Raw genomic sequence first — 23551 nt, 5'->3', positions numbered from 1 at the left:
ATCTAGAAGGACCAAGAAGACAACTAACTACGAGAATAACTACAGATCCATCCATGTGGATAGTATTAATGGCCATAAATGTCATAAAGACCATGCTCCCAGAAACCCATTCCTTCTGAATGGGGAAAATCAGGGGAAAAGGTATCCGAGTGGGTCTTAAAGGAAAGATGGAATTTCTATAGGCAGAAATGTGAGATTGGGGGCAAAGGAGATATTCTAAAGGAGGAAACAGCATGATCAAAGATGGCAGCGGGTACAGGTAATCACCAGCTGGGAATCCTGCTGTCTTAGGGTATCTGCAGAGACGGTTCTTAAACTGATGTTCAGGGCGTTTTGAGAAGTCTGCGAATGCCCTAACTATCCAAAATTGCGTATGTATGCACATGGACTATTTTGGAGAGAGGGCCCACACCTCTCCTCCAATTCTCAGAAGGGGCTGGATCTGAGAAAAGTTTAGAAAACAGCACTCTAATTCTCCCGAATTAGAATTCACAGGTGGGCTGGAGGCGTGTGTGTGTGTGTGTGTGTGTGTGTGTGTGTGTGTGTGTGTGAAACAAGCACGGTTGGGAATGACCGGTGCATACCTGGGATCTCTCTGTAGGCCCAAGAAGGCCTTGGAATGCTAGCCTCACGAGCTTCCTGCCCTTTGCCACCCCCCGATTTCCCACCCCCATTTTACAAGAGCAGTCACCACTGGCACCAGGGTCTCCACTGCCCTAGGAGAAATAAAGGAGGCGAGGACCGAGGAGCAGGGGGGAAGAATTCGGGAATCATGCAAAAACTCTGAATCGCCTTTGGAGACAGGCTGGGAGGGGAGTCGTTCCGCCCTAAATCTGGAGACAGTCAGTGGGCCCCGCAGGTCCCCCCCCCACCGCCCCACAGCAAGGCTTCGGTCAAATTCTGGGAATTTCCCAACCCGTCGGCAGGGCTGCGGCAGATTTTCCCGGACGCGAGCGTGCCGTGCCCGCCGCGGCCGCTGGGTGGCGCGGCGCCGGGCACCGAGCGTGGGAAGCGCGGGCGCGCGGGCGGGCTGAGCTCACACTCCCGGGAAGCGGCCGCGGCGGAGCCGGGGTCCGCAGCGGCTGCGCATCGCGCGCCTCCCGCCGGGCGCTCGGGGGCTGCGAGGTGGGCTGAGCGGTCCCCCGGGAGGGAGGAGGCTGGCCGGAGGTGAGAGCGGGACCCCGTCAGGGTGTCGGGGAGTGGAGGAGGGGGGGGGGGGGGAGTCACAGCGCGCCAGGCCTGCGGACGCTGTCCGAGGGCCCCGGGGCAGGGAGGGGGTCCCCGGGGGCGATGCCGGGCGAGGGGGGGTGGGCTGGCCGTGCTCGGCTCGCGCCCCACCCCCGCTGCGGCGCGGCCTCCGGGTGCTGCTGCCCTGGCCGCGTGGGTAGGAGCGGATCGCGGCCCGAGCAGCCCCGGTCGGCCCCCGGGCTCTGGGGCCAGGGCTGGCTGGGCGGGGGAGGTGGCGGAGCAGCCCCCTGGCCCCGGCGCGGCAGCCCCTGCCCACTCCCACCTTGCGTTTCTCCGCTCCGCAGTGGGCGTGGTGCCCCTTTGCTGCAGAGGGGGCGCCCGGAGTTGAGGAAGGCAGTGGGGGAGGGAGAGCGCAGAGACAGGTGGTTGAGGGGGCGAGGGCTGGTGCGCCGAGGCTCGTGATATTAATGCGTATTTCTTTCTCCCCCCTTCCTCAGGGGGCGCGGAGGTGCGTGTGGAGGAGGCGGCGGGAAGGCCAGAGGCATGGCTCGGGAGAGAGGGCAGGCTGCCGGAGGTGCCACTGGGCTCCGGCTCCGATCAGCCCCCCCACCCCACCCCCCAAATTAATAAAGTGGGTGAGGTGGTGAGGGTGGAGGAGTTTGATGAACACCTGGCCCCGAACTGCCCCGAACTGCCCCCAGCCGGCCGCCTGGCTCCCGCGTGCATATCCGGGAGCCGCATACTCTGAGCACTCTGCAGAGGCCGGGGTGGTGGGGGGTTTGGTGAGGAAGCCCTGGGTTGAAGGAGCTGCAGCAACTGAGTCAGCTCCAGAGATAGGGGTTTTGGGGGGCGGGAGGTGAGGGGAAGTCTCCAGGCCTACAGCCCGTGTTCATAAGTGGTGGGAGGTGGGGTCTGTAGGGAAACAGGGTAATGTCCTTAGGACTCCCCCCCCCCCCCCCCAGCTTTGTTCAGAGCCACAGACCAAAATTCCGGATTTGGCGTTTGCCACATGTGCTTATTTCTTTTTTCTTTCCCTTTCGGTTTATTTTGTTTTGTTTTTGTTTTTGTTTTTTTGTTTTGTTTTGGGGTTTTCGGGGGGGTGTTTTGTTTTTTGGTTTTTTTGGTTTTGTTTTGTTTTTTTGTTTTGTTTTTTTTAGAGGAACTGCAAATGACAGAGCAGAGGGACAGCTGGCCCAGCCAATCCTGGAGCTGCTGCAGCACTTATTCCCCAAACAAACACGTTCTGGTGCAAGGACAGAGAGGAGGGGGCTGCTGGCTCACGCGCCCCACCCCCCCTCCCCGCCCCCGGGGACCACAGCCCCCTTGCTGCTCCCGTGTGGGAAGGACAGCCCGGCACCTTGGGCCGCACAGACGGAGGCTGCCCTGGGCCAGGGTGAGTGATGATGGTGCTGCAGCCCCTCCCTGCTGCCCAGCGTGGGAAGAAGAATGCAGAGCCAGGCAAGTCTCTCTCTGTGTCCTCTGGGGTGGAAGGAGCGGGTATAGACAGGGCCGGGGCAGCCAGCTTTGGCATTGGTGGTGAAAGCCTTTACCTCCAGCCCCTTGGGTTTGGTTCCACCCCTGGCCTGTCCCTGGCACTCACCAACTGTGGCTATGTGCTTATTGGTGCCACCATGTTATATAACGCTTATATAATCTCCCAGGGCAAGCGCTGTGTCTCCGCTCTCGGGTCACGCCGACACTGTGTCCCTGTGGGAGGCAGGATCTGTGGAAGCTTTGGGGTGGACCTTCTCCTCCACTTGGCTCCTCCTCCCGATCCCTGGCGTAGGAGGGAGGGATGGGAGAACTGGGACCCATGCACACCAGCTGGCTGTCTGGGGCTCAGAAAGAGGAGTTGACTGGGCGGCCTCCTCACCTTCTTGCTTCTCTAGGCCCCCTTGTCCAGAGAACTGTCTGGTGGAGTGGATGCCCTTCTTGCGTTTTGAGGTCAGCATTGGTTCTTGGGGCCCCCTGGCATGGCCGATGGGTGTGGTGAGATGACCCCTAGGATGTGACAGAAGAATACGCAGTACATAGGGTTGGATAGAGAGAGGCAGAGATTAACTCTGCTTTGAGGTGTATGAGCAGAAGTGATTAGAAGGATGGTAGTGGCCTTAGGAGAAATCTGGAGCAGGCCTAGGAGCTAGGGGATGGTCAGGGAAGGGTGTACAGGGAAGTGGATCAGACAGCAAAGATAAACATGGTGTTCTTTTACTGTACTCTCCACTGGGCTGTCCCTGGTTACCAGGGCAACAGAAGCAGTGATGAAAATCATGCCTTTCGTTCAGTGGAAAAATCTAGCTCCTCCTCCCGCCTCTTCCTTCTCTAATCGCCTGCGACCCATTGGGAGGTTGATGGCTCCAGGGATCAGAGACCCCAGTGTATCCCCATCAGGCCCCCCATTCCCCAGTGTTTTAATCATCTTGCCCCTTCCAGCATCCCTTATCTCCCCCAGAGCTCGGCAGTTGCGCAGGAGTTGGAGTGGAAGGAGGGGGAAGGGCAGGGACGTCATTGCAGGGCAGGGCGAGCAGAGCGTGGGCAGAGACGTGGATGCAGGAATGGCTGGCGCACGAGGAGGGTCGGGCACTGATCAGCTAGATGGCGCTTGTTTCTGGGGTGGTAGGACCTGGGGGTGGGAATAGTGGGTGAGGGCCCGCAGAGCCTAGCAGCCTAGGCTTCCCATAAATAGGGAATAGAAGGGCCTCAAGGTCTTTTTTGGGGTCTCAGCTCCCGATGAAAACCAGGGTTCATTCGTTTAGCAGGGACTGGGTTCCTACCACGTTCGGTAAGGTTCTGGGAGCTGGGAAGACAGGACTGGCCCTTGACCTTGGAGAAATTGCAGTGGATAGGAGGAAGGTGGTGGGTATATAGGGGAAGATCAGCCTGGCTTTGTTACAAGCCTGGAATCTGGGACTCCAGGCGAGGAGACTCATGGTGTTCCAGACTGGAAGTGATGGATTAGGGTGGAGCCTGAGGGAATGCAGAGGGAAGAGTCTTTCAGAGAGCCACTTTGGCTTGTGGCTAGGTCGTGGGGAGAAGGTGCTAAAATTTTGAGCCTTAGCGATTGACAGAAAAACCCGGATTCAGGCTTCTTTACAGGAACATCACGTTTGATTTGATGTTAGGCGACCTGCCTTCAAGACCACGGCCGTCCAAATTGAAATGTTTACGGTCAGGCAAATAAAGTTTGCAGTGGAAGCCAATTCTGGGAAAAGAACTTATAGGGAATTGCATTACCAAGCCTCGAAGGTGTAGGTCGCTGAGAACGTATGCAGGGAGAGTGAGCCCAGGGCCCTGGGCATCGGCCTAGAATTGGGCGAGGCTGTATATCTTGTACCTGTTTATGATCCCAGCGCCCGCCCAGACTGCTGGACCTGTTTCTGCTAATGAACACACACGTCTTCTATCAAACCACACCCCTTTTTGAAGTTCAGGTTTCTGTTTAAGTTTCCTTCTCCCTAGTAACTATGTCCAGGAGGCTATGTCCTGGAAAGATAGATATATACGCTTATTTCTCCACTCGTTCTCCTTGACCTTTGCTGTGCCATTCACTTATAGATTACTGAGAGGCCCCAAGTTGTGCCTGCTATAGCCACGAGCCATGGGTCTTTGATTAGCCTCCACCAGCAAGACTGTTTGTTCTGGTTCCTTCCCAGTCATCACTCTAGAGGAGTAAGAGCACTGCACAGAGCGTCAGGAGGCTTCTGTCAGCTACGTGGTCTCGGGTGAGGCTCTTCCGTTTCCAGGACTTAGTGCCTAGTCTGAGCGGTCTGGTTTCTTCCATGTCCAAAGCCTTCGGATTTGACATCCGAAGCTTTCTCCACCTCTGCCCAGGTTTCTGGTGCCGGGCAGGCGTTTTGACCAAGCTGCGCAGATTTCTCTGATGCTTTGTGGGAAGGAGGAGCAGAAATGGAGGCCTGCTCTCTAGGGTAGACCCCTGTCTCCAAAGTGGGTGGGCGCCCTCCAGAGGGAGTGTGGCCCTTGTCCCTCTTGGGAATGTGGAAATGCGGGAAGAGCAGGTTTTCCCAGTCACCAAGCAGTTGGCAGGCTACAGCCCATAGGTCAGATGCCTGCTTTTGTAAATAAAGTTTTATTGGAACCCAGACGTGCCCATTGTTTATGTATCCTCTATGGCTGCTTTCCCGCTAGGTTGGTATAGTTGAGTGGTGCAACAAAAACCATATGACCCGCAGTCCCGAAATACACTGTCCTGCCCTCTACGAAAAACTGTGCCGTAGACCAACAAAGTGCTTAGATCTCCACTGAGATGCTTAATTGTGGCCATTTCAGAGTCCTATGGTTCTTGAAGATTCTGCATCGGGCCTTACTGTGTTATCCCATGAGAGGATGATATGGCAGTTGAGATAGTAGATTACTGGAATCAACCCAAAGATAGCCACCCTGTATCTGGGAAATCTCTTTCATTTTCATATTTCATATTTCCCTCGATGCCTTTGATTTGTCACTTCCAGCCTCACAGCCCCCTGTAGTGCCAGGGCCCTTAGAGATGCATTTGCAGAGAGCCTGCAGCCGAGCCTAGTTTGTCTGCCTGAGCCTGGCACTCATCCACTCTGTCAGGACAAGGCCCTCTGGCTTGGGGTTCGTAGGGTGTGCATCTGTGCTGGCTTGGGTCCGGAATTAGTATTCAGGGCTCTTGCGGCCAACACTTACGGTGTCCTCTTGTGTCCAGGTTTCCACCCTTTTGACCCGGTCCTCAAACCAGAGTCTTGGTGAAATTCTTGGTTAGGAACAGGACAAGCCACCCCCCTCCCCCCTCCCTACTACAGGACAGCCGCACAGCAGTTGCATCACTGCTGGTCTGTGTTGGGATAGGAAGTGAGACACTCTCGTGGCCAGAGGAAACCACGTCCTGGGAACGGCGTTGGGGGGTGGGGGTGACTGAGGTTTATTCCCATTGCAGCTGGAAGGGAGGAGGCTGGCAGTGGGAGGAGGGAGCAGACAACCCAGAATAGCAAGCCAGAAGCTGAGCACACTCAGAGCTGCTTTTAGCCGGTACTGGTAAGCCTGGCCCTGGGAGTCTTCCTTCACACCTCCCTCCGCACATTGTCCCCAGAGGCTGGCTCTCTGACTGTTCTCATCCCCCCAAGAAAGAAAAAAAGAAAGGGTCCTCGTCAAAAGCCCTCTCTAAACACCTTTCATTTGTAGAGCTTAGGGTGACCCTGTCCTGCTTGGACTTGACCCGATGTTGACACTGGTGCACTGACTTGGGGAAATATTTGTTTACCAGATATTTATTAAGGGTCTGTTATGCGTGGGGCACTGTATGAAGCTCAGAGGCTGCCAAGGCAAAGAAAGGATTCACAGTCTGGTCTGAAAGGCACAGGGACCGTTGAACCCATTTCCATATGATCTGCACTGGAATCTAGGCTTCTAGAGAGCGTATCCGTATCTGTCTTGTTCATTGCCGTCATCCTGGCGTGGGGTACCGTGCTTGACACACTTGTAGGTGTGCACGTGCTTAATTGGTTGACCCGTCCTGATTTGGTGCGTCCCGGAAGTGTGCGGGAGGTATCTGAGTAGGCAAGTGGAGGAAGAGGGGAGCTCACAGCAGCGAGCGTGGCCGGTTTGGGGGAAGACGGGATGTTCCTGGGCCTCCTGGTGGTGTGGGTGCAGTTAAGGAAAGAGGGGACGCCCTGTGGGAATGGGAATCCTTGGGCCTCAGGGGACCATGGGAAGGGAGGAGAATGACCTAGGACAAGGTGGCAGGACAGCGGCAGCCCACACCATCGGAGAAAGCAGAGGGCTGGGGGGGCGGGGGGGGGGGGAGGAGAACCAGCCAGTGGCAGGGAAGGGGAAGACTGGGGAGGGAGAGTAGGAACTGTGAGAGAAAGCACGGCCGAGTCTCCAGGCCCAGGGTGAAAGCAGAGCTGAAGCAGGTACGTCCCAGATGCACACGATGGCAGTGACAGAAAAGACACGTCTCGGCCCCATTCTGTGGCTCTTCAAAAGACCGTGTCCGGGTACGACCCCCATGATACCACATTTCTCTGCAGTGGGGCAGATGTGGGGAAATTAGCTGTAGTTTGAGATGATGGTTACCCTCTAAAATTCTTACTATGGAAATTGAACACGTATGTGAAGATACAGCTAGTGTGAGAACATCCCACGTTCCTGTCACTCAGCTTTAACACGTAATCAACATGTAGCCTGATTTTATTTGTACCCCACCCACCTGTTCTTTATTTCTCTCTTGTGTGTGTGTGTGTGTGTATATATATATATATATATATATATATATATATATATATATTTGTTGTTGTTGTTTTGTTTTGTTTTGTTTTGTTTTTACAGCAGATCCCAAACATCATGTTCCATCCATAAATTCTCCAGTGTGGCTCTCTTAAAGCATAACCCAGTCGTCGTATCCCCCTGAAATATCACTGGTCTCCCCCCCCACCCCCCGCCCGTGTTTACGTTTCCCTGCTGGTCTCAGGTTTTTAACAGTTTTGTTTGAATCCAGTTCCAAACAAGATCCACACATCTCATTTAGTTGATGATTAATCTCACGTTGTCTGTTAATAAAGATTATGGGCATGCTTAAAATAATTTATGTTTTGCAGTTCTGCCTTTTAGATTTATTTAGCTGCCCTGCTCTGTCTCCCTTCAGCTGCCATCAACAGCTTTCCTGAGTTCTGTTGAACCGTGTTGTGATTCCTGAGCGTACTTCATTATTCTTCTTGTCTTTTTGTCTTTGTGGTTTAATATAACTAGTCATTTATTCCCTCCTTCAGTAAGTGCTTCTGGACAGCCTGCTTCGTGCCAGGCGCTCTGCCGGGCTCTGAGCATGCAGCTGTGGAAAGAGAGCGTCCTGGGAGCTTACAGTCCAACCACATGAGAGCGGTTTGGGTCCACCTGTTGTCTCTTGCCCCACGTGTTCACCCCAGCTGAGTTGGGTGACCACGAGGTCACTTGTGTGCTGTCAGATCTGCTGTGTTCTAGGGCTTGGTATTCGTGTTCTTGTGTGGTCACTTATGTGGCTGATAAGAAGTGCTTCTAGAACTATCCAAGAAGTCGGGTATGTTTCCTGTGGGAGGCATCTTTCATAGCCATGTGACCGGGAGTCTAGGAGTATCGCCGACGGACTTGGCGTGGATCCGTGAACACTTGTGGCCTCGAGTCTTTATCTCTAAGCAAGTTAAAATGGAGAGGCTGCTTTCCCTGGGGGGTAGTAGAGAGGCCGAATGAAACATCCGAAAGGTGCTCTGAAATGTTGAAGGGCTCAGCAGATACCAAGTGGTGCCGACACGTTCTTTGAGCAGGTTGGCTGTTTCTGTGACTCTGTGAAGGTCAGGCTGCTTGGGGACTTTCGTCCAGTCTGATGAGGTCACCTGCCTAGGTAGATTCACTTTCCCAGTTTTCTCTTCTTTGCCGCACAGTTGAGTCCTGGCTAGCCTTGCTGTCTGAGAAGCAGACTCTGATGCTACTGTTCGGGTCTGTCTTGCTAATAAAGCTATTAACTTATGTGCATCTCTCTGTGTAAGTAATAATCAGACCTGTGTTGGGTCCCTGTGACCCTCTGATTTTGAGAACGGTCTGTGATTCTTGTATTTTTTTCTTCCATTTGCAGTTTGGATGCAGCTACGCTGCGGTTCACGAATTAGCATCTGAGCCTTTAAGAAAAAAATCTTCGTTAATAAATTAAATGTATTCCGAGATATAAAGACTAGTATTCTTTCACCTCTCCTAGATATTTTATCGTATACTTAAGATAATAGTACAGAGTATATTAAATATACCATGATATATATAATTCCTGTCACTGAAGGATTCATAGGTTAGAGTTTGAGAATACTTTTTTATTATTTCCAATTAAGCAGTCTTTAATTATTTTGATCGTATGGCTGTGTTGGTTAAAATTTTTGAACGGATCGCTGTGTCTATGTGTTTATAATTTCTATACAGTATGCCGTTGCCATACTAATACATTATATATGTTATAAAATACAAAATAAAAAGAATTTTTTTAATGTTTATTTTATGAGAGAGAGAGAGAGAGGGAAACAGAATCTGAAGCAGGCTTCAGGCTCAGAGCTGTCAGTACAGAGCCCAAGGCAGGGCTCGAACTCACGAACTGTGAGATCATGACCTGAGCCAAAGTCAGATGCTCAACCGACCGAGCCACCCAGACGCCCCCAAAATAAAAAGAATTAAAGGAAGTTGTGCTGCAGTGTATTCTCTGCCTTCCTCCAGCATGAACCATTCCTGGTCCTGGTGGAGGGCAGCTCACACTCCGTCCCCACCCCTTCCCACATTCAGGGCATTACTGCTCTCACAGAACTTCCCTCTCCCCCTGGCATTGCCAGTTGTGCGCCCTTTCTACTGGATTGCTTCCATGTGCTGTTCTTTCTGTCTTCTTTGACTCCAACCCTTCCTGTTCCTGCCCCTTTCTCTGTCCCCAGAGAGTCTTTGGTCCTTGCAGACTTCACTTCCTCTCTTGATTCCCCCCAACTCTGGGTGAAAGTGGTCTTGACGAAGCCAGCCGTGACCACCATGTTTCTAAATCTAGCCCTGGCTTCTTTGTCTCGGTCCTAGTAGCTCCGGCAGTTGGGCACATCTGGTCGGACCCTTTCCCTCGAAGCGCTTTCTTCCCTTGGCTCCCAGGCCATGAATCTCTGGTTTTGTGCCTGTCTCATTGGCTGTTCTTTTGTGGCATCTCTTCTCTTGACCTCGAAACATGTGCCCATTCCTCTCTATCTTCTGTTTCTCTCTGTCACCCTCTCCCAACCCATGGCTTGAAATACAATCTGCATGAATGATTTCTAGAATTTGCTTCAAAGTAATCCTGGGAGATAGACAAGATTGACCATGAGTTGTTAACAGCTAGATCTGGGTGATGTGTACCTAGGGGTTCCTTGTACTGTTCCTTCTGGGTTGTTTTTGTTGTTGTTTGGAATTTTCCATAATAAAAAGTTTAAAAAATCTATAGGCTAGTGACCCCCCCCCCATTATTTGTCTGAAGCCCAGCCCTTCTCCTGAAGTATAGAGCTGTGTGTGTATCCATCTGCCTACTTAACCTTTTAACTTGGATGTTAGTAGGCATTTCGTGCTTACAAGTCCAAAACTGAATTCCTGATTTTCCCACTCAAATATATTCTTCCTGTGGTTTCCCGTCTTGGTTATGGGAATGCCATCCTTCCAGTGGCTCATGCAGAATACCTATGGTCATGCTTGACTTAGCTCTTTCTCGTACATTTCTCATTCAGTCCATCAGCAACTCTTGTTGACTCTACGTGCAAATATATCTAGAATGTGACCCATGAGAACTGCTTCTACTGTCTTCGCTGTTGTGCAAGCCACCATCATTTGTCACCTGTTTCTTCTTTGCCCCTTACAGGCTATATAATCCTCAGTAGGCAGAAGGATCCCATGATACAGAAGCCACATCATACCCTGCCATGCTCAAACTCCGCAGTAGCACCTTGTCTTGCTCAGCGAAAGCCATGGTTGTTGGTGTGGTGTAGAGGACCCCGTAGCTTATAAACACTGTCCAACAGAAATATAATGTGAGTTACGCACGGGAGCCACACGTGTAATTTGACATTTTCTGGTAGCTGAATTGGAAAAGGAAAAGGAAACAGGTGAAATTCATTTTAATAATTAACCCGCGGGGAGGCTGAGTGGCTCAGTCGGTTAAGCGTCCGACTTTGGCTCGGGTCATGATCTCGCCATTCGTGAGTTCAAGTCCCGCGTCGGGCTCTGTGCTGACAGCTCCGAGCCTGGGGCCTGCTTCGGATTCTGTGTCTAAACTCTCTCTCTCTGCCCCTCCCCCACTCACGCTCTGTCTCTCTCTGTCAAAAATGAATAAACGTTAAAAAAAATTAAAACAGAATTAATTAACCCGGTGTGTCAAAAATACTTGCACTTCTGGTATAGATATTACAGGGTTATTCGCACGAAGTCACGCTCATGGCACATCTCAGTTTGGATTAGCTCTGTTTCTTGGGCTCCACAGCCTCCTGCGGCGAGTGGCTCCCGTGTTGGAAATGCACGCCTCTGTGATCTTCTGTGTCCTTATCTCCTACTGGCTCTTCCTTCTTTGACTTTGTTCTGGCCGCACTGGCCTTTTTGCGGCCCCTCAGATAAACTAGGCATTTCCTGTTCTAGGTCCTTCTATTTGGGACGCTTTTTCCCAGATAGCCCTGCGGCAGAGTCTTACTTCCTTTGGGCCTGTGACCAGATACCACCCTTGCGGTGCCCACTCCGCACCCACACGTTTGTTGGCGCCTCCTGTATCCCTACCCTCCGGTGTTTTCTCCCGAGCGCCATCACCACTTAACACACTGTAATATTTCTGTTACTTCGTGTATTTTCCCTCTCTCCCTGCTGGAATCTGAGCTCCACGAGAGCAGGGACTTTTGTCACTTTCGTTCACTGCTGTATTTCCACAGCCTGGAACAGTGCCTGGCACGTGTAAGAGATAGGTGGATGTGGTTGAAGAATTAAACGGGATGAATGATCAAGGCGGATTCTTTTTTAGCAAGCACCGTTCGGTTGAGTGCACGTCACCGTGTGGTGTCATATTTTTGCAGCGTAGCAGTTTGAAGGCCTAGTTGAAGTCAGGGTATTTTGAAAGAGACCCCTTTTATAAAGAGGTGATCATGGGTGCAACTTATAACATAAATGGATTCAAGACCCCTGAAACGCTGCATTTCATTCATTTCCTTGGGTCATTTTAAACCCAGCTTGAACATCCTGTTGCAAGGTACGGCATTTTGGAGATGACGTCCTTACCTTGAACGCGGTAACGTCGTCACATAATGGTCGAAACGATTTCCAAACGCCTGCTTTTAAGATGTTCTTTCTGTGACGTAAGTCTCTTTCAAAAAGTAAAGGTTTTCTTACCCAGTTTTTAAATGTCACCTTTACCTTGAAGGGACAGATTAAATATTTGTTTAAAAACATTCCTTAAGTGGCATTCTACTGACAGGCGCTCCCTGCAGAAGAGGTCAGCAGATTTCGGAGCTGTGATGTTTTCTGCTTGAAAAAAAATACGTGCGATTCCTCTTTAAGTTGAGCACCTCTTTCAGGGACTCTGCCGTGAGATAAGCAGTGACCGTGTGGTCAGATGATTTGTAGCCCTCACCCTCTCATTACAGAGGGCTGTTATTTGTTGTATGGAGGATGGTGCCCTTAAATTTGCTTCCCCAGGTACATGTAAACTGTATGAAAGTACACAGTCAGCTGGGGGTACCACTGCCCATTCTTTTGTGTTCGGATCTCCTACTCAGGCACAGGATGCCCCCTGGACCTTTAAGTGACAGTGACCACCGGGCACACAAATTGAAAGAATTCCCTGGTGTCGATTCACATGTCAAAGAACAATAAGATTTAATTCCCTATTTTCAAATAAAAGGAAATACAGACATCCTAATCATTTCTTCTTCGTCCTGATGGGTCTTGTACTTGCCTCATCCAACACGGTTGTTGGACTGTTGGTTCTTCTGTATTAACCTTGTCTCTCTAACTCTCATCCAGTTGGGGACTGGGTCTCCTCTTTTCTGTTGCTCCTGGTACCTAACAGGGCTGGGTTTCACCAGTATCTACGGACTGAACGGTGTTGGGGAATAGATCATTCTCTGACCTCAGCACCTTTGTTGGACGGCAAAGTCCGGTATCCAGATGTCTTTGGTAGCTGCTACAGCCATTTCTTTAACAGTATCAAAGGCATTGGTGGCATTAGGGAGAACAGCAGTGTAGTTGATGCTTGATGAGTCTTGATGCCTCGTCTGGTTCTGACAGGTAGCAAAAGTGGCAGCTGCGTGAGGCACCGCCGTGCTGTGCGGTAGATGGCTGTGTTCAGGTGCTGCTCTGGAAGTGGGCTGGCAGAGGTTGCTGGAAAAGATGGCCAGGATAGCTGGAGTAGCCAGCTGTCTTCTTAAAGCGTGGTGATACATCTTTAAAGCATCGTGGGATGTCTTCCTTCAGCTCACCTACATGCTGAAAATGTCTGTGCAGGTCTGCTCTTCATCCGTGTTGACAGTCTAGGAGGTATGTCAGCTGGATGTATTCGCTTGGAGTTGACTTTCCGACTGCCGTGACCAGAAACGCAATTTAAAGGATGAGCGGCTGGAAGAAGAGCCGCAGACCGTCTCAAGAACAGAGGCCCTGGGTATTTTCTGCTGCGTGGGCCACCTCTCGTGGTCCCTGGACCCCACATTGGCGAGCAAGGCTTGTCCCCGGCGGACCGTTCCTTGCTACTTAGGTAACTCACTACTCCATCGGCATCTGTTCATTGATGCACATCTGTACAGGGCCTCCTGGGTGAAAGAGTCTACCGTTGGAGTGGGGTGGGAATGGGACAGGAAGGAATATGCCAGCGTGAATGGGACAGGGTCTCTGTCCTCAGGGAGCTAATGGTTAGTGAAGGTGCCAGGCACCCATGCTAAAAATACAAGACGAACATAAAAGGGATGTGAACGGAGTACAAGAAGGGGATTTATTAGCCAGAGGGGGTGGTTGGGAATTGGAAGATGTCTCTTGGAACATGAGGAAGAAGATCTTGTCCATCTTGCTCTTAGCTGAATCCTCGGAGGTGCTTCGTTCCTGTCAGGTGCTCAGTAATTACGTATGTGTTAATCGTTGGGTATTGAAGGAGTAGGCCTTCACCCGAAGAGGCAATGCAAAGTCCCGGGGGTCAAGGAAGAAATGACTGCTTGGGAGAAAGTAGTTGGTGTGCTCTGAGGAGGTGTATGTGGCAGAAAGTGGGCCTCCGTAATGCAGAGTTAAGGGCAGTCTCCGGAGGGCCTCTACCAACTTCCTAGGAATTTGGTGGTGGTGGTTCTTAAGCTCTTTTGCACCGGTACTCATTGGGAGTTGCATGCAAATGAGTCTCTTTCTCCAAGAAAAAAAAATATCATAACAGCACGTGGTCTGGCCTATGCCGTCAGAGGACTCACAGATCCCAAGTTACAATACCGTGCTGTCAGCCGGGGGTCTGTCCGGGCTCTTGCTGAGATCTCATCATGGGTAGGAGGCGCTTGTTTTTCCCTTGATGCACACATTCCAGGTTTTCAGGGCACCGACGGGCGGCAGGCCTAGTTGTGACCCCGATGAGCTCAGGGAAGCCGTGGAGAAGAGGGGAGAGGTCTCTCTGTGCACTGACGTAAATGGAGAGATCCAGCATTTGTTCCGTTTAGCAGAGGACAACAAGAAGTGTACCTGGGAAAAAAATCGGGGGAAAAAATGAACCCTTATAACTTACTAATTTGGACTATGGGATGCTTATGCTAACTTTTTTTCTGTGACGCGGTTTCCAACGCAGACACCCGGCCAAGCAGTAATTACAGATATAGAGAGGCAGTGTTTGCATTTTTTGGGAACAGCGATTGCGGAAGGGAGTCATTAGAGTTTCATGTTACCATGGTACAGGGTCCAAAGAGCTCCTTAGCTGTCCCGATCCATCTGAGAGCTGCCTGGAGGAGGAGGTGGCGAGATTTCACGGGCTGCTTGAAAAAGCTGAAAGACTGGGCTGGGGGTAGTTTGAAATTGGATTGTTCTGTTCTCCTTGTCATAAAAAATTCCTGTAAAGAGAGTATCTGTGTACCTTCAGTTAAAAAATAAATTAATCAGACTTCCCGTCTGCCAGGAGTTTGTAGTGTATCTGATACACAGATAGGATATTTGGAGAATTGAAAAACCCGACGTGGGCAGCACGGTGTTGACTTTTCTGCCTGTGCGTGTCGTAGGAAGTTCGTCCCGTGGAGGTGCGGTGAGGCCGTGCTTCGTTCTGGTGAACAAGGTTGATTGAAGACCAGCCCTGTGCGTGGCCATGCTTGATGCTGGCCAGTAGCGGAAGGAACCGTCGGAGGTGGAAGGGGAGCGCCCTTGAGCTCCCGCATCCAGAGCAAAGCAAGGAGCAGGGTCGGGGACCCTTGGGAACAGCCATTGCTCGATGCAAGCTCTTCCTCCCCTCTACTCCCCCCCCTTCCTCCCCATTCATGTGCTTAGCGGGATTTTCCTTTGTGAAGAGGTTAGTCTGTGAGTGAGTTTTTGGGGGGCTCCTGGGTGGCTCAGTTGGTTGAGCGTCTCACTCTTGATTTTGGCTCAGGTCATGAACCCAGGGTCGTGGGATCGAGCCCCGAATCGGGCTCCCTTGAGCGTGGAGCCTGCTTAAGATTTTTCTCTCTTTCTCTCTCTACCCCTCTCCCCTGCTCACACTCTCTAAAATACAGTACAATACAATACGATATTTTTTTCAAGAAGAGGCCCTCCTGTTTTTCCCAGAGTTGTGTTCAGACTTCAAGTCCAGACACTTTAATGGGGAGTAAAATCAGTTTAATGGGTTGAGACCAACTTTTTTTTTTTAAAGGTCATAATAGAAAATATTAGACTGCATGGAATGTGGTAAAGAGGAGTATGATTTTGTGAAGGTTTGTTTCAGTTTTATACATTTCATATTTATGTATAAGTACATAGTATTATATGCTTACATATCTGTGTCTCAGAAAGTTCACATGTAGTATACAGGATCACCTTGTAAACTTTATTTCTTACTGTAGGTCAGGGTCCAAAAAGTTCGAGAAATGGTCCTGGAGGGATTTCTCAGCTCTTAGGGTAGACAGTGGGTTCCAGCCGCTTCCCTGGAGGCCATCTCTATGGTGACAGATGTGTGAGAGGGCTTTTTTTTTTTTTTTTTTTTTTTAAAGAGCAGCAGATTCAGGCTCCCACAGTGTGATCCGGGCTTGTCTGTGGCTGCTCGCCCACCCCTGCCCCCACTCTCCTGTGCCCAGTGTTTCCTGCCGCGGGGTGGGGTGGGAGGGGCAGGGAAACCTCACCAGGGGATGGGAGCAGAGGTCACCCTCCCCTCTGTTTCACCAGGTATCATTCCCTGGAGTGCAGCGTATTCAGCCCCCTGCCTCTTCTCTGTCTCTTGACTTTCTTAGCTATGTCCACACCAAGGTTAGGGCAGGGAGAAGGCCATCTGAAAATGCTGTTCTGCCCTATGGTTCATTGGGTGGGGATGTTAGAGTTCACACGATCTGGGGGAGATTCTGGCACAGTGGAATGAGCCAGCCCAGCTCAGTGATTTCACTTGGATTTGTTGATTCTCTGCCTCCATCTTTCCTCCAAAGGAGAGGAGTCTTTCCTGGATTCTAGCTGCCTCTCCTTCCGCCAGCTGTGCCAACCGGCCTGCGGAGTGCTGACCCACTTGTCGTACCTCAAATAGAGGTTTAAATTAGGACCTTTAATCTGTAAGAGGCTTACAGCCTGTCGGGTGGCCAGCTGCTCTAGACTCCCATGGGGCAGAGCTGGGCTTTGCCTGGCTGTTGTTGTGTTTAAGGAATCAGGGGGTTGATGACTTCGTGTCAGGAATAACCAGACGTATAGACTCACTTGTCAAAGGCCAGGGAAGCAGGGTCTTTGGGAAACAGAGCTGTTTTCCCAATATCCCTTTTGCCGTCAGCACTCACACAGGCCCTGGGGGTGGGTGGGTGGGTTCTCTTGGGATGGAATGCTGTAGTGGTATATCCTTGTAATGATAGAGTGGAAAGCCCAGAATTCCATGGGGTTTGGGTGCTGACCTTGCTTCTCCTGGGTACTCAGCCTGGATGTGGAATTAGTTCTGCTGGCTCTACCTGTGTTTCCATTCCACAAATATTTATTAATCAAGAGTCGTGTGCCCAGGGTGGTGCTAGGTGCTGTTGGGAACACACAGAAGCATGAGAATTGGAGCTTCCCCCAAATTGTTCATTGTCTTTTGGAGGAGACCAGACTAGTATATATCAAAATGTTCGTTCATCCGCCAGGCAGATACTTACTTGGCTGGCAGCTGTTCAGGGGAACAGATTATTGGGTTCCAAAGTAAACGGCATGGGGGATGTATTTTTGGAGACCTGAGCAGGGAGAGAACACCAGGGTGGGCAGAGCTGGGCCCTGAGTGGGGAGATTAAGAAGGATGGGAGAGGAGAGGACATTGAAGGTAGGTAGGAGCAGCGAGAACAGGCAGGGGGACTGGGTGGTCCTCTTCCAAAGGGCAGGTGCCTGTGGAGCTCCCCAGTTCTGGAAATAGCCCCAGTTTCGGGCCTAGGCACCCTTATTCTTTGGATAACATTGAGACAGCTCTTGGGTTTCCTCTCTTTTCTCCCCCTTTTTATCATTATAACAACGAGAAGAATGATTCCTAGCATTTATTGAGCATTTATTGCATACCACTGTTCTGTATGCTTTTACGTGGATGTTCTCATTAAGTCTGCCCAGTAACACTCTGATGTAGGTGTTAACGTATTATTACGTGCATTTTACAGCGGATGGCACTAAGGCATAGAAAGGTTGAATAACTTGCCACGTCATGTGGCAAGGAAATGGTTGGGTCAGGAGTCCCCCCAGGGCAGCCTGAAGGCAGAAACCTGTACTCTTAACCCGCTGGTTCCTGAACTTGTCTGAACATTGGAATCGCCAGGGGATCTTTTAAAATTTCCAAAGCCGGGGCCAATTACATTACACCCTACGCCAATGACATCAGTCTCTGGGTGAGGGGGGACTCGGGCATCAGTACTTTTTGAAGCTTCCCAGGTGATTCCAATGTGCCACCAGGTTTAGAAACCATTATGTTAACCTCTGAATTTTTGGGGGGGGGGCCTTGAATATTTGATTGAATCCATTTTTATCTCCAAGACAGGGGGGCCTTCCCTCCAGGCCTGTCTGAAGCTCACCCATGGTTCTTGAGAGAGTGACTCCAGCCTGTTTTCTGAGGGAGCAGGACCCGTTGCAGCCCACGGCATCTGGGACCCCACCTAGGTGGGCTGGACTGGGCAGAGGGAGGGGTGTTCTCCTGGAGGGGTGCCTCTTCTCTCGGAGGGCCGTCTTGGGGCAGAGACACTGTCAGAGCCCTGGAGACCTTCAACTGTGGTTTCTCACGTCTTCTGCTCCCATGGGCCCCTGACTTCAGCGGGGAAGGGCGAGGGTCACTTGAGGGCAGATCTCTTCTCAACGAGTCCTGCTCCTCTCCGCCTGTCCCCGGGTGAACCTGAAATGGACACGAGGAACGGAGTCGTTTGGGTGGCTGGGAACAGCACTAAATTTAGCAAAAGTGTAGCTGGTGGGGGGCTGGCCTGTAGTGAGCCAAACGCAGCCCGAGTGGACCAGATTTATAGTCAGCAACGCAGCCAGCGTCGTCTCTGCTTGGGCAAGTCTGTGGTTATACAGGATCTTCCCGTGTCTAGAGCCCGGAAGCTTGTCAGCCTGTCCTGCAGGATCTCCCTGACTCTGCCCCCAGGAGGCTTGGCTCCACCCCCACTGCCCCTGGGGATCTGGCTCCTTTCTCCTTCCCTCACGTGTCTGGAATTCTCACTTCAGTACGTTAGCCGTGGCCTGAAAATTCTTCCATGCCTCTTGGCAACCTTGATTCCCAAGGCCCTGGAGGGCAGACATGAACTTTGGTGGATTTCTCTTAGGGCATCTGGCATGTTAGGATACCTTTTGGTCAAGGTTGTGGAATGGAGCAAAGAGTTCATTCACATGGTCAGTTGAACAAGGTTTTAAGGGTCTGAGAGGCCCACTGTCTCCACTTAAAGTGAATCACGATGTGGAGTGACCGTGGGTGGGCCGAAAGGCTCGTTAATAGTTGGGGATTTCTTTGGGCGCCTTATTTTCTGCCCTGTTGGGGCCCATTTCTGGAAGGAGGTGGGTTTCGTGGAATTGGAGACTGGGGGTCTGCCGGTGACAGGTTATCTTCCCCTCCTGGATCTCCTTCTTCCACTTCTCAGATCTCATGGTGGCAGCTTGCCTGGGAGAGCCGCTGTTGCCTCAGTGCCCTGGCTTTGATTAATGACCAGGCTACATTTTCCCAGCCCTTTCCAAAGTGGACAGTTACACTTTGGCCAGGGCTGGGGTCTTGTCTGCTGACATGATTTGTTAGCCTAAAGCATCGGTTCTCAACCAGGGGCATTTCCCCAGGGGACTTTTGGCAAAGTCTAGGGACATGTTTGGTTGTCACGATGGAGGAGAAGGAGGTATGTTATTGGGGTCTAGTGGATAGAGGCCAGGGATACTGCTAAATGTTGAGGGCAGTCCTCCCCACAACAAAGAATTATCCAGTCTGGAATGTCAATACTGCTGAGGTTGAGAAACCCTGGTATACGGGGGACAGTCTTATAGGCCCTTAGAGGCCATTTCTTCCAGATCTGTGCTTCTGTTGGAAATGACGAGACCAAGAGCTGTCTGGCCACCACCTTCTCCCTTTGTCCTCCAGGTCTGTTCCCCCTCCCCTTAGCATTTACAGTTATATACTCTCATATGTTCATATATATTCTTGTATATGAAGAATTCTTATATGCATTGTGTTCAGGAGGTTTCCAGGGAGTTGCTTAAACCTTCTATGGTACAGATTCTCATAGAATCCCACCATTAACGCGCTCATGTACCCTAAGTCAGTCTTATAGGCAGCATGATGCAGGTATGTCCCTGGTGCACCTAAATCAGCTATGGTGTTGGCATGTTTCGATGCTGATATCTTTGAGATGAACTTTCAGTGCAGCAGAGAAGCCCTTCCAAGCAAACCTCCTGTGGAAGGACAGGGTCTAGCCTGCCTTGCAGATCGGAGTTGTTCTTGCTAAGTCCTCTTAAACGCAGGAAACATGCTTCTGGCCTTGGAGAACATGATGTTGCTTCCCAGATAAAATGTCCCAACCTGTTGCTAGATAGCCTCAGCTGCCGAGCACATCGCTCGTCTGCCAGCACCCTTCTCCTGCAGCCAGCAAGGCTGCTTTAAGGCCAGGACAGGCCAGGAAATGCGATGTCTTCCCAAATGAGGACCTGGAGGGAGGATGGCTGTGCGTGGATTCTGGAATACGCGGCTTTTTACGTTTCAGGACAAGCCTCAAGGTTCTTCTCATGTGAGTTCGGTACTGACTCTATAGCTGTGATGTCAGAGAGCAAACGTGTGAATGGAGCTTTTATAGTTTTGGGGTGGTGGGGGGTGGGTAAGAGAAGAGGCAGGGAGTGTGGTGGCAGGGCAGAAGCCAGGGGAAGATGGACAGATACTTCCCTGGATGCATTTGGCACCCTCGCTCCCAGGTCACTCAGTGTTCTCTGTGCTCTGACATGCGCTCTCAATTTCCATGTGTTCTAGTGAGACCAATATATTTTTAGATGAGCCCAAGCCAAACAGTTAGGAAGGTAATTCTTCTTAAGGGAGTAAATACGAATGATGTTGGGGTTACCTGTTTTGTGTCTTAACTTGGAGTTTGTGGTCTCTCTCGGTTGGTGGAAATCCCTGGGAGATGGATTATATGGCAGATCCTGATGTTCTTGGAATTCAGGTTCACTGCTTCCCTTATTCTCAGATACAGGACTAAGGTGATAACTGTGGGCTCGGGAACTAGGTTCTAGATTACCGCTAGTTTAGTAGGCAGCCAGGGCAGTCGAAACCAAAAGCCTCCAAAGTCCCGGTCAGCGATGGTAAACATCTGAATGCAATGAGCAAATGCATGTGTGTGTATATTTAGAAAGTCCCACCCTGTCGAGAAAGAACCTCCGGGTAAGCCCGGATTGCTCATCCCAGCCACAGGTCTGAGCACACCCAGGGTCACATCCTCTTATTCCATGATCAGCTGAAGTCACTTCCTTATGTACCCAAGGCTGCCCACACCCAGCCAGTATTTCCTGCATTGGGTCAGGAAGTGCCGATCACCCCTTTCAAAACTTCTTGGTAGCTTGTAGTCGGCTACCAGCATAACTGAGCCGCCTTCCATCGTAGCTACCGTCTTGCGTCCTGATCCTGCGCTTGTCTTTGGGCCCTTGGCTTCTGCTTGGACTAGCTGGCTTCCAGGCCCAGACCGACTTCAGTTGTCCGGTAGCCACTGGAAATTTAAGCCCTGGGTGGCCTATCTGGGGCTGTGTGGTCTCCCCAGTCTTCTCGATTTTCACTCCCTTCCCCCCCCCCCCCAGCCCCTACCCCTTCTGTCTTATTAAAACAATCTTATTCCTCATAAAAATTACTCCATCTTTCAACATGTATCCGTAAAACCCAAATACATTCTCAAACTCTGTCTCATAGAACATAAAACTTGATAAATTAATTTGGAGTTCTAAAAACATGTTAATTTTATATGCCTTCAAAGTTTTGTAGAGTAACCTCTACCATTTACTAAAAGGCAATAAGAACGCGATCAGAAATGTATGTGTGTCTTTCATATTTCGTGAGTGGATAGTAGACACAAAAATCTATTGGTGCTGGGGAAACATGCCATTTTTCTTAGGGTTTTTATTTTTTAGTCTTTCTCATGAACTATTTTTTTTTTTTGGCTATTTTTGCATGACATATACATTCAGAAAGGTGAACAAATCCTAAGATTTTAGCACAAAGTGTTTATAGCCTATAACCAACATGCAGGCCAAGCAAAGAAATAGAATATTACTAGACACCTCCCTCCTCTCGCCGAAAACTCCTTGTGCTTCTTTCCAGCTCCCTTCCAAGGGTAAATGCTATTTTGACTACTAAAATGACAGATTAGTTTGGTCTGCTTTTCAACTTTACAGACGTGGACATTCTCTTTTGTGTCTGGCTTCTTTCACCTGTCACTTTGTTTGTGACATTCATCCCTGTTGTATGCTATTGCTGCTTTCCATCCTGCTGGCTGTGTAGTATTCCATTTTATTGATAGACCACAATTTATTATCATTATGTGGCTGATGATGTTTGGACAGCGTGGGCGTAGACCCTGGAGACGAACTGCTGGATCATAGTTTTAGTAGATTGTGCCAACGCAGTTGTAACAATTGTACTCCCACTGGCAACATAGGCAAGTTCTGGCTGCTCTGTGTCTCTGTCAATATCTGGTATTATCTTCCTTTTCCATTGCACTCCGCCTGGTGGGCGTGAAGTAGTATTGTACTCTGCTCTGAATTTGCATTTTCGTGATACTGGCCATTTGGATATCCTCTTGAGAAGGGCCTGTTCAGGTCTTTTGCCCTTTTCCTGTTGGGTTGCCTGTCTTTTTCTCATTGGTTTGTAGGAAGCTCTTCATATGTTGTTGGATATTTGTATTGCAGCTGTCTTCTCCCTTCAGTAGCTTTTGGTGTCCATATCTTTAGTGATATCCCCAAGGTTAACCCATATGAAAACATTGGGATTATAGATAGTACTTTGTACGTGGATCTTTTATTCTTTGTTAGCGATGCTCAGCTTGCAGCTTCATTCTGTCACTACTGACCTAGAAAGGCACTGTTGGAATATTGGTCGTGTAGGGTGGGACAGGGACTCTTGAAGTTCTTGGCATACCGAGGTGCTGGCACCTTTGGGGCCCCATAAAAATACAAATTGTAATATCCAAGTGCTTGCCATGTGTCATATGCCATTCTAAGCATTTTACATAGACTATCTCATTTATTTCTCAGACATGCTTATCAGTTAGTTACTATTATTACTCCTCATTTTTTAGTGGGGAAACTGAGGCTCAGAGAGGGTTTTTTTTTTTTTTTGTAATTAATGAAGGTCACATAAATAAGACTCTGGTTGCAGAGCTCATGCTCCATAACCATTGTACTACATAGAAAGCTGCACTTCCAAAAATCAGTGTGTTATTAGCATGCCTGGAAGAGTGCCTGGCACATAGTAAGTGCTCAGTAAATACCCGCCGAGTGAAAGAATTCGACAGTGGTGAGTCGAAGTCTTCATTGAGTGGGGAAGTTTGTCCTGGCACTGGATATGTCGGCCTGAGAAGTTGTGTTCCATCCTGCTGTATGTCTTGCCTGGAGTGGTGCCTGTTGTGGTGTAGACATCACAGTGGGCATTTGTGGAGTGAATGACTCAATCACAGACAGACTGCAGCCTCTGCTTAGCAGAAGAGATGAACTCAGAGAACACCGCGGGGACCAGGGCCGAGGCAGACACATCACGGGGGGCTATGGTGATGGTCCAGGGAGAATCGAGAGCCTGGCCAGCAGCGCCCTGGTTGTGCGGCCACAGGGCAGCCCGGTGTGTGGACACAGAAGCAGGGTCCAGTGTCAGCAGGCGAGGCTGTCCCAGTTACAGGCAGTGAGGTCAGAAGAGGTCCCAGCAGCAGTGCAGGGCTGACAGGACGCAAGGTCAGGTAATCCAAAGTCACAAGGTTGTAAGCAGTAAAAGTTCAGGCTGGCAGGAAAGAGAGCCAGGGAGCGCTTGGAGGGAGTCATCTCCCGGGCTGGGTTCCCCTCCTGAATGAGGCCTTTCTTCTCAGGCTGCAGAATGCCTGCGAGGAATACACCAGACCTCGGGGCAGGGTGAACCAGAGACTTCTCCTGTGCTGGAGCCAGCAGCAGCCTTCGTGAATGTGTTGTCAAACTATTTAGCGGGCGAGGAAATTAAAGCTTAAAAATGTGAGGTTATTTGGAGCCGGTGGTAGAGCCTGCATTGGAACCAGGCACT

At 50.4% G+C, this 23551-nt stretch overlaps 1 long non-coding RNA gene across 4 annotated transcripts; it reads left to right on the top strand.

Moving 5' to 3' along the window:
- Window positions 1-1005: 1005 nt before the first annotated feature.
- Window positions 1006-5288, top strand: LOC147572575 (uncharacterized). 4 transcript variants are annotated; one of them, XR_015246411.1, is made up of 5 exons: window positions 1006-1167; window positions 2346-3132; window positions 3945-4619; window positions 4744-4910; window positions 5020-5288. It is a non-coding gene; the product is annotated as an uncharacterized LOC147572575 (long non-coding RNA). The 4 variants fall into 4 exon arrangements; XR_015246410.1 differs by having other exon boundaries at window positions 1007-1167; window positions 3945-4041; window positions 4539-4910; XR_015246409.1 differs by having other exon boundaries at window positions 1011-1167; window positions 3945-4041.
- The last annotated feature ends 18263 nt before the right edge of the window (window positions 5289-23551 follow it).

This window comes from Puma concolor, chromosome E4 (genome assembly GCF_028749965.1).
Source record: "Puma concolor isolate L17-30 chromosome E4, mPumCon1.1.hap2, whole genome shotgun sequence".
NCBI lineage: Eukaryota > Metazoa > Chordata > Mammalia > Carnivora > Felidae > Puma > Puma concolor.
The sequence above is the reverse complement of the archived record's forward strand: the minus strand, read 5'-3'. Positions and strand labels throughout refer to the sequence as shown.